This window comes from Ranitomeya variabilis, chromosome 2, assembly GCF_051348905.1.
Source record: "Ranitomeya variabilis isolate aRanVar5 chromosome 2, aRanVar5.hap1, whole genome shotgun sequence".
Taxonomy (NCBI): domain Eukaryota; kingdom Metazoa; phylum Chordata; class Amphibia; order Anura; family Dendrobatidae; genus Ranitomeya; species Ranitomeya variabilis.
In genome coordinates, this window is record NC_135233.1 from 529,733,468 (window position 1) to 529,745,740 (window position 12,273).

The window sequence follows — 12,273 nt, forward strand, 5'->3', positions numbered from 1 at the left end:
ACTAAACTCTGCAGGGTAATCAATACAGAGGAGGACAATTTTATATTGCAGGATGATTTATGTAAACTAGAAGCTTGGGCTGATAAATGGCAAATGAGCTTTAATGGGGATAAATGTAAGGTCATGCAATTGGGTAGAAGTAATAAGATGTATAACTATGTGCTTAATTCTAAAACTCTGGGTAAAACTGTCAATGAAAAGGACCTGGGTGTATGGGTGGATGACAAACTCATATTCAGTGGCCAATGTCAGGCAGCTGCTACAAAAGCAAATAAAATAATGGGATGCATTAAAAGAGGCATAGATGCTCATGAGGAGAACATAATTTTACCTCTATACAAGTCACTAGTGCGGCCAAGGTTATTAGAGGACTGGGGGGTCTGCAATACCAAGATAGGTTATTACACTTGGGGCTATTTAGTTTGGAAAAACGAAGGCTAAGGGGTGATCTTATGTTAATGTATAAATATATGAGGGGACAGTACAAAGACCTTTCTGATGATCTTTTTAATCATAGACCGGTGACAGGGACAAGGGGACATCCTCTACGTCTGGAGGAAAAAAGGTTTAAGCATAATAACAGACGCAGATTCTTTACTGTAAGAGCAGTGAGACTATGGAACTCTCTGCCGTATGATGTTGTAATGAGTGATTCATTACTTAAATTTAAGAGGGGACTGGATGCCTTTCTGGAAAAGTATAATGTTACAGGGTATATACACTAGATTCCTTAATAAGGCGTTGATCCAGGGAACTAGTCTGATTGCCGTATGTGGGGTCGGGAAGGAATTTTTTTCCCCATGGTGGAGCTTACTCTTACCACATGGGTTTTTTTTGCCTTCCCCTGGATCAACATGTTAGGGCATGTTAGGTTAGGCTATGGGTTGAACTAGATGGACTTAAAGTCTTCCTTCAACCTTAATAACTATGTAACTATGTAAGATGGGCATTGAATTATCTTTTTCATCGGCCTTCCATCCTCAGACGAATGGCCAAACCGAACGAACTAATCAGACCTTGGAGACTTATCTGAGATGTTTTGTTTCTGTGGATCAGGATGATTGGGTGACTTTTTTGCCATTGGCTGAGTTCGCCCTCAATAATCGGGCTAGTTCTGCTACTTTGATTTCGCCTTTTTATTGCAATTCTGGTTTTCATCCTCGTTTTTCCTCAGGTCAGGTTGAGCCTTCTGACTGTCCTGGGGTGGATTCTGTGGTGGATAGGTTGCAGCAGATTTGGAACCACGTGATGGACAATTTGACGTTGTCACAAGAGAAGGCTCAGCGCTTTGCTAACCGCCGTCGCTGTGTGGGTCCCCAACTTCGTGTGGGGGATTTGGTATGGTTGTCTTCTCGTTATGTTCCGATGAAGGTTTCCTCTCTTAAGCTCAAGCCTCGTTTCATCGGTCCTTATAAGATTTTGGAAATCCTCAACCCTGTGTCATTTCGTTTGGACCTCCCAGCATCATTTGCCATTCACAATGTGTTCCATAGGTCATTGTTGCGGAGAAATGTGGTGCCTGTGGTTCCTTCTGTTGACCCTCCTGCTCCGGTCTTGGTCGAGGGAGAATTGGAGTATGTGGTGGAGAAGATCTTGGATTCTCGTGTTTCGAGACGGAAGCTTCAGTACTTAGTTAAATGGAAGGGCTATGGTCAGGAGGATAATTCCTGGGTTGTCGCCTCTGATGTCCATGCGGCCGATTTGGTTTGTGCCTTTCATTCGGCTCGTCCTGATCGGCATGGGGGCTCTGGTGAGGGTTCGGTGACCCCTCCTCAAGGGGTGGGTACTGTTGTGAATTCCGTCTGGGCTCCCTCTGGTGGCCTTTAGCGATACTGCGGGTCTGAAGCTGGGCTCAGCTGCCTCATTTCCTGCTATGCTGGTTCCTATTTAACTCCACCTGGACCTTTACTTGTTGCCTGCTGTTGTTGTATTCAGTACTGGTTCTGACCTCTCCTGGATTTTCCTGGTGACCTGTCTATTTCTGAGAAGCTAAGTCTTGCTAGTTCTTTTGCTCATTGTTTCCTTGAAAATGTTTCTCAGTATATGATGTGTTCAGTCCAGCTTGCTTATATGTGATTTTTCACTTGCTGGTAGCTCTGGGGAGCAGAGTGCGCCCCTCACATCGTGAGTCGGTGTGGGGGTTCTTGTACTTTCTGCGTGGATAGTTTTTGTACCGACTGCACAGATCCCTGCTATCTTCTGTCTATTTAGTGTTAGCGGGCCTCATTTGCTTAAACCTGTTTTTCATTCCTACGTTTGTATTTTCCCCTTAACTCACCGTTATTATTTGTGGGGGGCTGTCTAAAACTTTGGGGTTATTTCTCTGAGGCAAGTGAGGCTTTGCTTTCTCTCTAGGGGTAGCTAGTTTCTCAGGCCGTGAAGAGGCGTCTAGGTTTTTAGGTAACGCTCCACGGCTGCCTTTAGTGTGTGTGGATAGGATCAGGATTGCGGTCGGTATAGTTCCCACATCCCCGGAGCTTGTCCTACTATTCAGGGTTACCTATCAGGTCAGTTTGGTGATCCTACCACCGGATCATAACAGACTTTGGCCAGTTCAACACCCAACCTAATTTCTGCAGTGTGGAGATCACCAACCGACAATCGATTTTGAGCTGCCCCACTGAGTCTGCCACTAACAGGAAGTCGTCCAGATAGGGTATTATGGTGATGTCTCGCTTCCTTAGGTAAGACACAATCTCTATGATGAGCTTTGTAAACACTCTGGGTGCCGATGCCAGTCCAAATGGAAGGCAACAAAATTGGTAATGGAAGATTGACCCTTTCTCTACCGCAAATCTCAGATACTTTTGATGATCTGGAAAAATTGGTACGTGATAATATGCACTTTTTAAGTCCAAAGTACACATTACCACCTCTTTTCCCAATAGGGGAATTGTGGAGCGTATAGACTCCATTTTGAACTTTTTGTACTGTAGCCACCTGTTTAGGGGTTTGAGATTTATTATGGTTCGGGACTCTCCTGAAGGTTTCTTTATAGAGAAGAGACCTGAATAATGACCTTTTCCTATTTGGTGCGGAGGGACGGGAGATATTGCCTCCATCCGGAGGAGATCCTGTATGTCTGACCACATTGGAGAGGCCGAAGAGAGACGGGCGTTGGAGACAAAGTATCTTTCTGGGGGAAGGGAGTCGAATTCTATCCTGTACCCCTGGGAGATAATCTGGAGAACCCAAGGACTTGCGGTAATTTTTTCCCATTCGCCCAGGTAGTTCAGCAACCGCCCCCCTATCCTGGTGGCGTCATTTTCTCCGGAACTCTGACCTAGAGCTTGAGGGACCCGACTCTCTATTTCGGTTCCTATTTTCTCCCCCTTTCTGGTAGCTCCATCTGCCCTGTTTCCCCTTGCCCCTATAGTCTGATCTCTGACCGTAAAAGGGTCTGCGAAAGGGCTGGAATTGTTTCCGCTTTTCCTATGGAAACCCCTTCTTTTCATCAGAGACCTTCTCCAGAATATCGTCTAATATGGGACCGAAGACCCTGCCCCCTGAAAAGGGAAGAAAAGGGAATAGAACATAATTTATTTTTTGAATGAACGTCTCCAGACCAGCTCTTTAAAGGGCCACTGTCACCCCCTCCAGCCGTTATAAACTAAAAGAGCCACCTTGTGCAGCAGTAATGCTGCATTCTAACAAGGTGGCTCTTTTAGTTTTTGATTCAGTTAATCCCTGAATAAAGCATTTTAAAGTTTGCCACAAATACCTGACTTTGTACCTGGAGACGGTCCGAAGCCTCCTCTATGAATCTCCCAACTGCCGTCACTCTTCTCTTCAGGGGCGATGGTCGCCGCCCCCTGAGCGCTGTTTCTTCTTAAATCCGGCGCCTGCGCTGTGCGTGCCTGCAGGTGCAGTCTTCATTGTCAGTCACAGCTCAGATGCAGGGTGCCTGACTGCGCCTGTGCGGGCAGTGCGGCCACCCTGTTGCTGAATCCCTGCCCCGCACTGTGTTATTCATTATGCACAGTGCGGGGCTGGCATTCCTGGGCATGCGCACTGCGCTGTTCAGGCGCTCCCCCATCTCGGACGCTCCCCCTGCTCCACCGCCTTCCAGCGTTGTTATTTGCGGCTGCCTCATTACAAACGCTGGTGAGGATTAGTGTATATTGCGGCAACCTGCATCTGACCTATGACGGACAATGAAGACTGCGCCTGCACCAGGCAGGCACGCACAGCGCAGGCGCCGGATTCAAGAAGAAACAGAGCTCAGGGGGCGGCGACCATCGCCCCTGAAGAGAAGAGTGACGGCAGTTGGGAGATTCATAGAGGAGGCTTCGGACCACCTCCAGGTACAAAGTCAGGTATTTGTGGCAAACTTTAAAACGCTTTGTTCAGGGAATAACTGAATCAAAAACTAAAAGAGCCACCTTGTTAGAATGCAGCATTACTGCTGCACAAGGTGGCTCTTTTAGTTTATAACGGCTGGAGGGGGTGACAGTGGCCCTTTAACCATATAGCCCTTCGGGCTGCGTTTGATAAAGATTGGCCCATAGCAGTGACCCTAACCGATTCTGCAGTAGCATCTGCAAGAAACCCGGTTGCTAATTTGAGTAGAGGGATAGCTTTTAAGATAGACTCTCTAGCGGTTCGGGCCGACAACTGATCTTTTAAGTCATCAACCCATAAATGCATTGCCCTCGCCACAGATGTTGCCGCTATATTTGTGCGGATCACTGCAGCAGAACTTTCCCATGCCCTCTTAAGGAGTCCATCCGCCTTCCTGTCCATAGGTTCCTTTAAGTTTGAGGAGTCCTCAAATGGTATGGCAGTTCTTTTGGACACCTTAGCAAGTGGGATGTCGATCTTAGGTATATCTTCCCAATCCTTGACCTCCTCATGGTCAAAGGGAAGGCGAAGTCTAAAGTCTCTAGGAATGGAAATCCTCTTCTCTGCCTCCTCCCACTCCTCTAAAATCATTGAGCGGATGTGGGCATTTACAGGAAAGACTTGTGATGTCTGCAACCGCAGCCCCCCAAACATCTCATCCTGAATTGATTTAGTGGTTGAGGGCTCCTCAACCTGCATGGTCTGTCTAACTGCTCCCAGAAGTTCTTCTATATCATTAGACGAGAATAGATATTTTTTCCCTTTTTGAGGAGGGTCTCTACTCGAATCCTCCTCTTCCATATCAGATTCAAAGGAGCTGTCCTCAGATGACAGGTCCGACTCTCTCTGCCTTTTCCTGGACCTGGGAGGATCCTGGGAGTCAGACTGGATAGTTTGGGGAAACGATAAGTTAGAAATCGAAGCCTGCACTTCTTCTCTAACGATGGCTCTCATGCTTGTCATTAGGGAGGCCTGTTCCTCTCCCACAATACGACTAGTGCAAGACTCGCAGAGCGATTTCTGCCAAGAGTCCTTAAATTTTACTGCACAAACAGGGCACTTCTTAGTTCTGCCGGTCTTCTTACCCCCCGATGAGGGAAGCTCCTAGAATAAATAACATAAAGACCGCTGATGGTATCTTTATTGGGGCTGTGGGAGCATACCTCTAAGTGGGGACTCACATGTGTCTGGGTGTCCTGCAGTGTGTCGGATTTTGTTTCCTCCATACTGCTGCTGCTACCGCTGCCGCTGCTGCTACCGCTGCCGCTACCGCTGCTGCTGCTATCGGCTCTGAGTGCACCCCATAGCCCCACATACCTCGCTTTTATCCAGATCTGTTGCCCCCTGTCCCGGAACTCCTATCGCGTAGGAGCAAAGAGGATGCCGCCCCCTGCTGCCGGCCGTGACCTGGAAGTGACGCACACAGCAGCGGTGAACCGGAAGCGAGTCGCCGCCCGGCGTTCTGGCCGCTCCAGCGTTCTAAGATGCCTGCACCCATCGGATCCGCCTGCGAAGGGAGCGTCCTTGCAGGACGAATATGCAGGTACATCAGGGCTTCATCCCGGGTCGAGAGCGCCCCCAGGGGGAAGCGACCATTCCACCAGGAGCAGTGCTGCACTGGTGCTGCTGAGGGACCCTATTACTCGGGTGTCAGCAACGCAGAGACCGGATAGTGGGAAGGAAGAGGCCGAGCCCCCCCGATCCTCACTCTCTGCACGGGACAGACGGAACTCTCATCGTTCCCATCCACAGTGAGAAAGGAAAAACACTGAAGGGTGGAAGGGGGAGGGTCCTTTTAAACTCTCGTGGTTTCCTGTCCCACTATGGATAAGAAGGACGTCCTCCATGGTGCTGTCAGGTGGTGACCTGGAAATTATTTTTTATTTTCACGGCTCTGCGTTATAAACTTCTGTGAAGCACTTGGGGGTTTAAAGTGGTCACCGCACATCTAGATTAGTTCCATGGAAGATCTATTTTCTAAAATGGGGTCACATGTGGAGGAGCTCCAATGCTTAGGCACACAGGGGCTCTCCAAACGCGACATGGTGTCTGCTAACGATTGGAGCTAATTTTTCATTCAAAAAGTCAAATGGCGCTCCTTCCCTTCCGAGCCCTGCCGTGTGCCCAAACAGTGGTTTACCCCCACATGTGAGGTATCAGTGTACTCAGGAGAAATTGCCCAATAAATTTTAGGATCCATTTTATCCTATTGCCCATGTGGAAATGAACAAATTAAGGCTAAAAGAAATTTTTTGTGAAAAAAAAGTACTTTTTCATTTTTATGGATCAATTTGTGAAGCACCTGGGGGTTCAAAGTGCTCACTATGCATCTAGATAAGTTCCTTGGGGGGTCTAGTTTTCAAAATGGGGTCACTTGTGGGGGAGCTCCAATCTTTAGGTACACAGGGGCTCTCCAAACGCGACATGGTGTCCGCTAACGATTGGAGCTAATTTTTCATTCAAAAGTCAAATGGAGCTCCTTCCCTTCCGAGCCTTGCCGTGTGCACAAACAGTGGCTTGTAACCACATATGAGGTATAAGTGTACTCAGGAGAAATTGCCCAACACATTTTAGGATCCATTTTATCCTGTTGCCCATGTGAAAATGAAAAAATTTAGACTAAAATAATTTTTTTGTGAAAAAAAGTACTTTTTCATTTTTACGGATCAATTTGTGAAGCACCTGGGGGTTCAAAGTGCTCACTATGCATCTAGATAAGCTCCTTGGGGGTCTAGTTTCCAAAATGGGGTCACTTGTTTAGGCACACAGGGGATCTCTAAACGCGACATGGTGTCCGCTAAAGATTGGAGCCAATTTTTCATTGAAAAAGTCAAATGGCGCTCCTTCCCTTCCGAGCCATGTCGTGTGCCCAAACAGTGGTTTCCCCCCCATATGGGGTATCAGCATACTCAGGACAAATTGTACAATAACTTTTGGGGTCCAGCTTCTCTTTTTACCCTTGGGAAAATAAAAAAATTGTTGCTAAAGATCTTTTTCGTGACTAAAATTAAATGTTAATTTTTTCCTTCCATGTTGCTTCTGCTGCTGTGAAGCACCTGAAGGGTTAATAAACTATTTGAATGTGGTTTTGAGCACCTTGAGGGGTGCAGTTTTTAGAATGGTGTCACTTTTGGGTATTTTCAGCCATAAAGACCTCTCAAACTGACATCAAATGTAAGGTGGTCCCTAAAAAAAAAATGGTTTTGTAAATTTCGCTGTAAAAATGAGAAATCGCTGGTCAAATTTTAACCCTTATAACTTCCTAGCAAAAAAAATTTTGTTTCCAAAATTCTGCTGATGTAAAGTAGACATGTGGGTAATGTTATTTATTAACTACTTTGTGTCACAAAACTCTCTCGTTTAACAGAATAAAAATTCAAAATTGCAAAATTTTCATAATTTTTGCCAAATTTCCATTTTTTTCACAAATAAACACAAAAATTATCGACCTAAATTTACCACTAACATGAAGCCCAATATGTCACGAAAAACAATCTCAGAACCGCTAGGATCCGTTGAAGCGTTCCTGAGTTATTACCTCATAAAGGGACACTGGTCAGAATTGCAAAAAACGGCCAGGTCATTAAGGTCAAAATAGGCTGGGTCATGAAGGGGTTTAGGCTTTTTATTTTTTATTTATTTTGAATGGGCCACACAGGGATAGTTAGGTTAATGCATTGAGGCGGTAGGCCAGTCTGAACAAATGCGTTTTTAGGGCACGCTTAAAACTGTGGGGATTGGGGATTAATCTTATTAACCTGGGTGGTGCATTACAAAGAATTGGCAAAGCACGTGAAAAGTCTTGGAGACGGGAGTGGGAGGTTCTGATTATTGAGGATGTTAACCTCAGGTCATTAGCAGAACGGAAAGCACGGGTAGGAGAAAAGCAGGACTTAGTCTCAGGGATACCTGCTTGCCGCTGATCAGTACTGGTTACAATGGCTAAGCCTGGAAGGACTGCAGTAACCAGCTGCACAGTATCAGCTCAAGCCAAATGCTGGGACCAATGTCTCTGCTGAGCAGGCTCCACTGTGGCTAGAGGAGAATGGGAGACCGCAGCGGAGATGGTTTGAGATTCCCCCTTTGCAGCGGTGGGAACTTGACAACTAACAATAAGTTAGCATAAAAACTGTACACATGGTTAATTATGAATATTGCAGAATTAGGTCCTGTCTCACATTCAATCCATTAGGCAACCTGGTGTTGAGTTTAAAAATCCAATACGATTCAGAACTTTCCTTTTTTATATGCCCATTTCTAATAGGTTTAAAAACTTTTTCAATACCCATAAACTTGAAACTAGAAGTATCCCTATTATGATAAGATCTAAAATGCCGTGATACTGCTGATACATTAACTGCATTCACCTTAGTGGTATCTGATAAGTGTCTTCTGATACTTTTTTAAAGGTGCAATGGTGCATCCTACATACTGCAGTTTGCATGCAGTACACTCTATCAGATATATTACTTTAGAGGTATTGCAGTTAAAGGTTTTCATAGCGAACACTTGTCCTGTGCTGTTGGATCTAAAAGTTTTACACCTAGTCGCATAACTGCAAGCAATACAATGAGCATGACCACAACCATAAAAACCCGTACAAGACAACCAAGTACATTTTCTTTGTGTGCTATTGTAGCACACCAGGTAACCGGTTGTTACAATGGCATTGCTTTCCTCACGGGGAGAGGGATGTCAAGCTTGGAAGCCAGGAAGGATCCCTTTGACAGGTATTCAGCACATACAACACTGTTCTGACTCCAGGCCAGAAGGGGGAGCTCTACACCCGACTTCAGGGGAGCTGCTCTTTCTGGTGGGGAGGAGGAGTCAGTTGCTAGGCCGTTGGAGTTAGACAGTGGGTGAGAGGAAAGGGAGGAGAGAGGAAGGAAAGCTGGGGCCATGGAGACAAGTGATTCTGCGGCTCCTAGGAAGGAAAAAGAAAGCAGAGCAGTCTGTAGGAGACTGAGATGGAGAAGAAGTGAAGGAGAGTAAAGAGCTGAAGAGAGAAGCTGCGACTTGGCTTCCTCCAAGCTGAGCGCAGATACCGGTAGCCAGAAGACCGAGGTTGTGGGGTAACTTCATGCCCCACGGCAGAAACCGGCGGACGGCTGGACTTCAAGTTACCTGTCCACCATTAACACCCGAGGACACAGTAGCAAATGGATCCTGGGTCGTGATAGAGATCCTGTAAAAAGGCTCACGCTACCTGTCGTATGGGTAGTGTCCTACCTAAAGGGGAACAGAGAGAAAACATGAGGACCTTGTGTGAGGCCTAAGGCAGCAAGGGACTACAGCACCACAGCGCTAGAAGGAAGGCTTCCAACTCCACCTGTTCAGAGGGATTCCCAATTCGCTTCCAAGCCAGCCGGACCACACTAGCATCCGTGATCTGGTACCCTGGACTGTGGCTGCCTTGAACCAAGTAAAGAGGTAAAGAGACTGCAACCCTTTGTCCTCCGTTTCTTACTACACCACCTATCGCCATCTTCATCTATTATACCGGGAGCCCTGGGGACCCAGCTTCACCTGTGGGAAGCCATACCATCCCTGCTGCCATAACATCACCCCAGTGGACCCCTTTAAGCAGCATCGGTCACCCCTGACCGAATACCACAGTTGGCGTCACAAACTTTTATTATTCAACTAACCCCTTTAAGAACCATCCCTTTAACATGGGCGACCAGAGCATGGATTGGGTCGCCGCCGCCGTGACACATCCTTTGAAAACGATGTGTAAATGACTTAGAGTTGCTCTCTATAAAAGCTCATGTTAAAATCGCTTTGCAGTCAGATAACAAACGCACTGCATTCGGACCTAAAACAGATGCTTGGTGTGAAAAATCAGATTGTACTCTCATGACACTTGCATTACATTCGTGCGACTCTCAGAAGTGAGAATCGTACTGATTTTTTATAAGTTTAGTGTGACTCCAGCCTTAAAGGGAACCTGTCACCTGAATTTGGCGGGACCAGTTTTGGGTCATATGGGCGGGGTTTTCGGGTGTTTGATTCACCCTTTCCTTACCCGCTGGCTGCATGCTGGCTGCAATATTGGATTGAAGTTCATTCTTTGTCCTCCGGAGTACACGCCTGCGCAAGGCAATATTGCCTTGTGCAGGCATGTACTATGGAGGACAGAGAATGAACTTCAATTCAATATTACGGCCAGCATGCAGCCAGCAGGTAAGGAAAGGGTGAATCAAACACCCGAAAACCCCGCCCATATGACCCAAAACTGGTCCCACCAAATTCAGGTGACAGGTTCCCTTTAATGTGATTCTTTTTTTTCTCCACAGGTTTTTTGTGACCCTGTTGACTGTTCGCAATGGTTCTGTGATCAAGCCACAATATATTAGCAATTTAAATTTGCCCATTTTGCCTGAGGAAAACAGGATGCTTAATAATTCTGCACACCTTGATAAAGAGTGCTGATATCTTTATATAGTGCTAACATATTCCATAGCGCGTTACAGTTTGCACACATTATTATCGCTCGATGAGGCTCACAATCTAAATTCCCTATCAGCATGTCTTTGGAACGTGGTAGGAAACCGGAGTACCCAGAGGAAACCTGGGTACTTGCAGGGAGAACATACAAACTCCTTGCAGATGTTGTCCTTGGTGGGATTTGAACCCAGGACTCCAGTGCTGCAAGGTTGCAGTGCTAACCACTGAGCTACCATGCTGCCTGTCTTTAGGCCAAACCCTCCTTCATTAGACAAATACACATCACTTCATATGCACCAACAATAAGAATTCAAGTTTATACAGCTTGGAGTTCTAAAATTATGCATAAAAATTATGATATGAACAAAATTCTTTCCCAAAAAGGGTATGTGCACCAAAAACATGTATCTTGGCAGTAAAAATGCAGTGTAAAATACTGCATTATATCTGCAAGGAAAAAATAAGCAACGTGTGTATGAGACTTAGGCTATGTGCACACGTTGCGGATTTTGCCACTGCGTATTCACAGCAGATTTCCATGCGGTGTACAGTACCATGTAAACGTATGGAAAACTAAATCCGCAGTGCACATGCTGAGGAAAATACAACGCGGAAACGCTGTGTTGTATTTCCCGCAGCATGTCAATTCTTTGTGCGGATTCTGCAGCGGTTTACACCTGCTCCTCAAATCCGCAGGTAATCCGCAATGCGTTTTACCTGCGGATTTTGCAAAAATGGTGCAGAAAAATCCACACACAAATCCGCAACGTGTGTACATAGCCTTAAAGGAATCTCATTTGCGTTTGCTGGTAATACCAAATGCTTCAGCTTTTGAGACAAAAGCAACAAAAACATAGTAAATACTTAATGTAAGCACATACCCTAAGGCCATGTTCACACTTTGCGGCATCCCTCTGCGGGTTCTCCCGCAGCGGAATTGATAAATCTGCAGGGCAAAACCACTGCGGTTATCCCTGCAGATTTATCGCGGTTTGTTTTGCGATTTCCGCTGCGGGATTACTCCTAAACTATTGATGCTGCATATGCAGCAATATGCAGCATCAATAGTAATGTTAAAAATAATAAAAATTGGTTATACTCACCCTCCGATGTCCGGATCTCCTCGGCGCTACACGCGGCGCTCCGGTTCCAAAGATGCTGTGCCGAGAAGGACCTTCGTGACGTCACGGTCATGTGACCCGGGCGTCATCACGGTCATGTGACCGCGACGTCACCGCAGGTCCTGTTCGCACAGCAACTCTGACCGGCCGGCCGCGTGCAGCGCTGAGAGGTGAGTATAACATGATTTTTTATTTTTATTCTTTTTTTTACCCCAAATATGGTTCCCCAGGCCTGGAGGAGAGTCTCCTCTCCTCCACCCCGGGTACCACCCGCACATTAACCGCTTACTTCCCGCAACGTCGGCACAGCCCCATGCGGGAAGTAAGCGGTTCAATGCATTCCTATGGGTGCAGAATCGCAGCG

At 46.4% G+C, this 12,273-nt stretch overlaps 1 protein-coding gene across 1 annotated transcript in view; it reads right to left on the bottom strand.

The window, feature by feature from the left end:
- CCDC73 (coiled-coil domain containing 73) overlaps positions 1-12,273 on the bottom strand; it is a 1,082,716-nt gene that overhangs the window by 961,303 nt on the left and 109,140 nt on the right. The gene's annotated exons all lie outside the window — the stretch shown is intronic.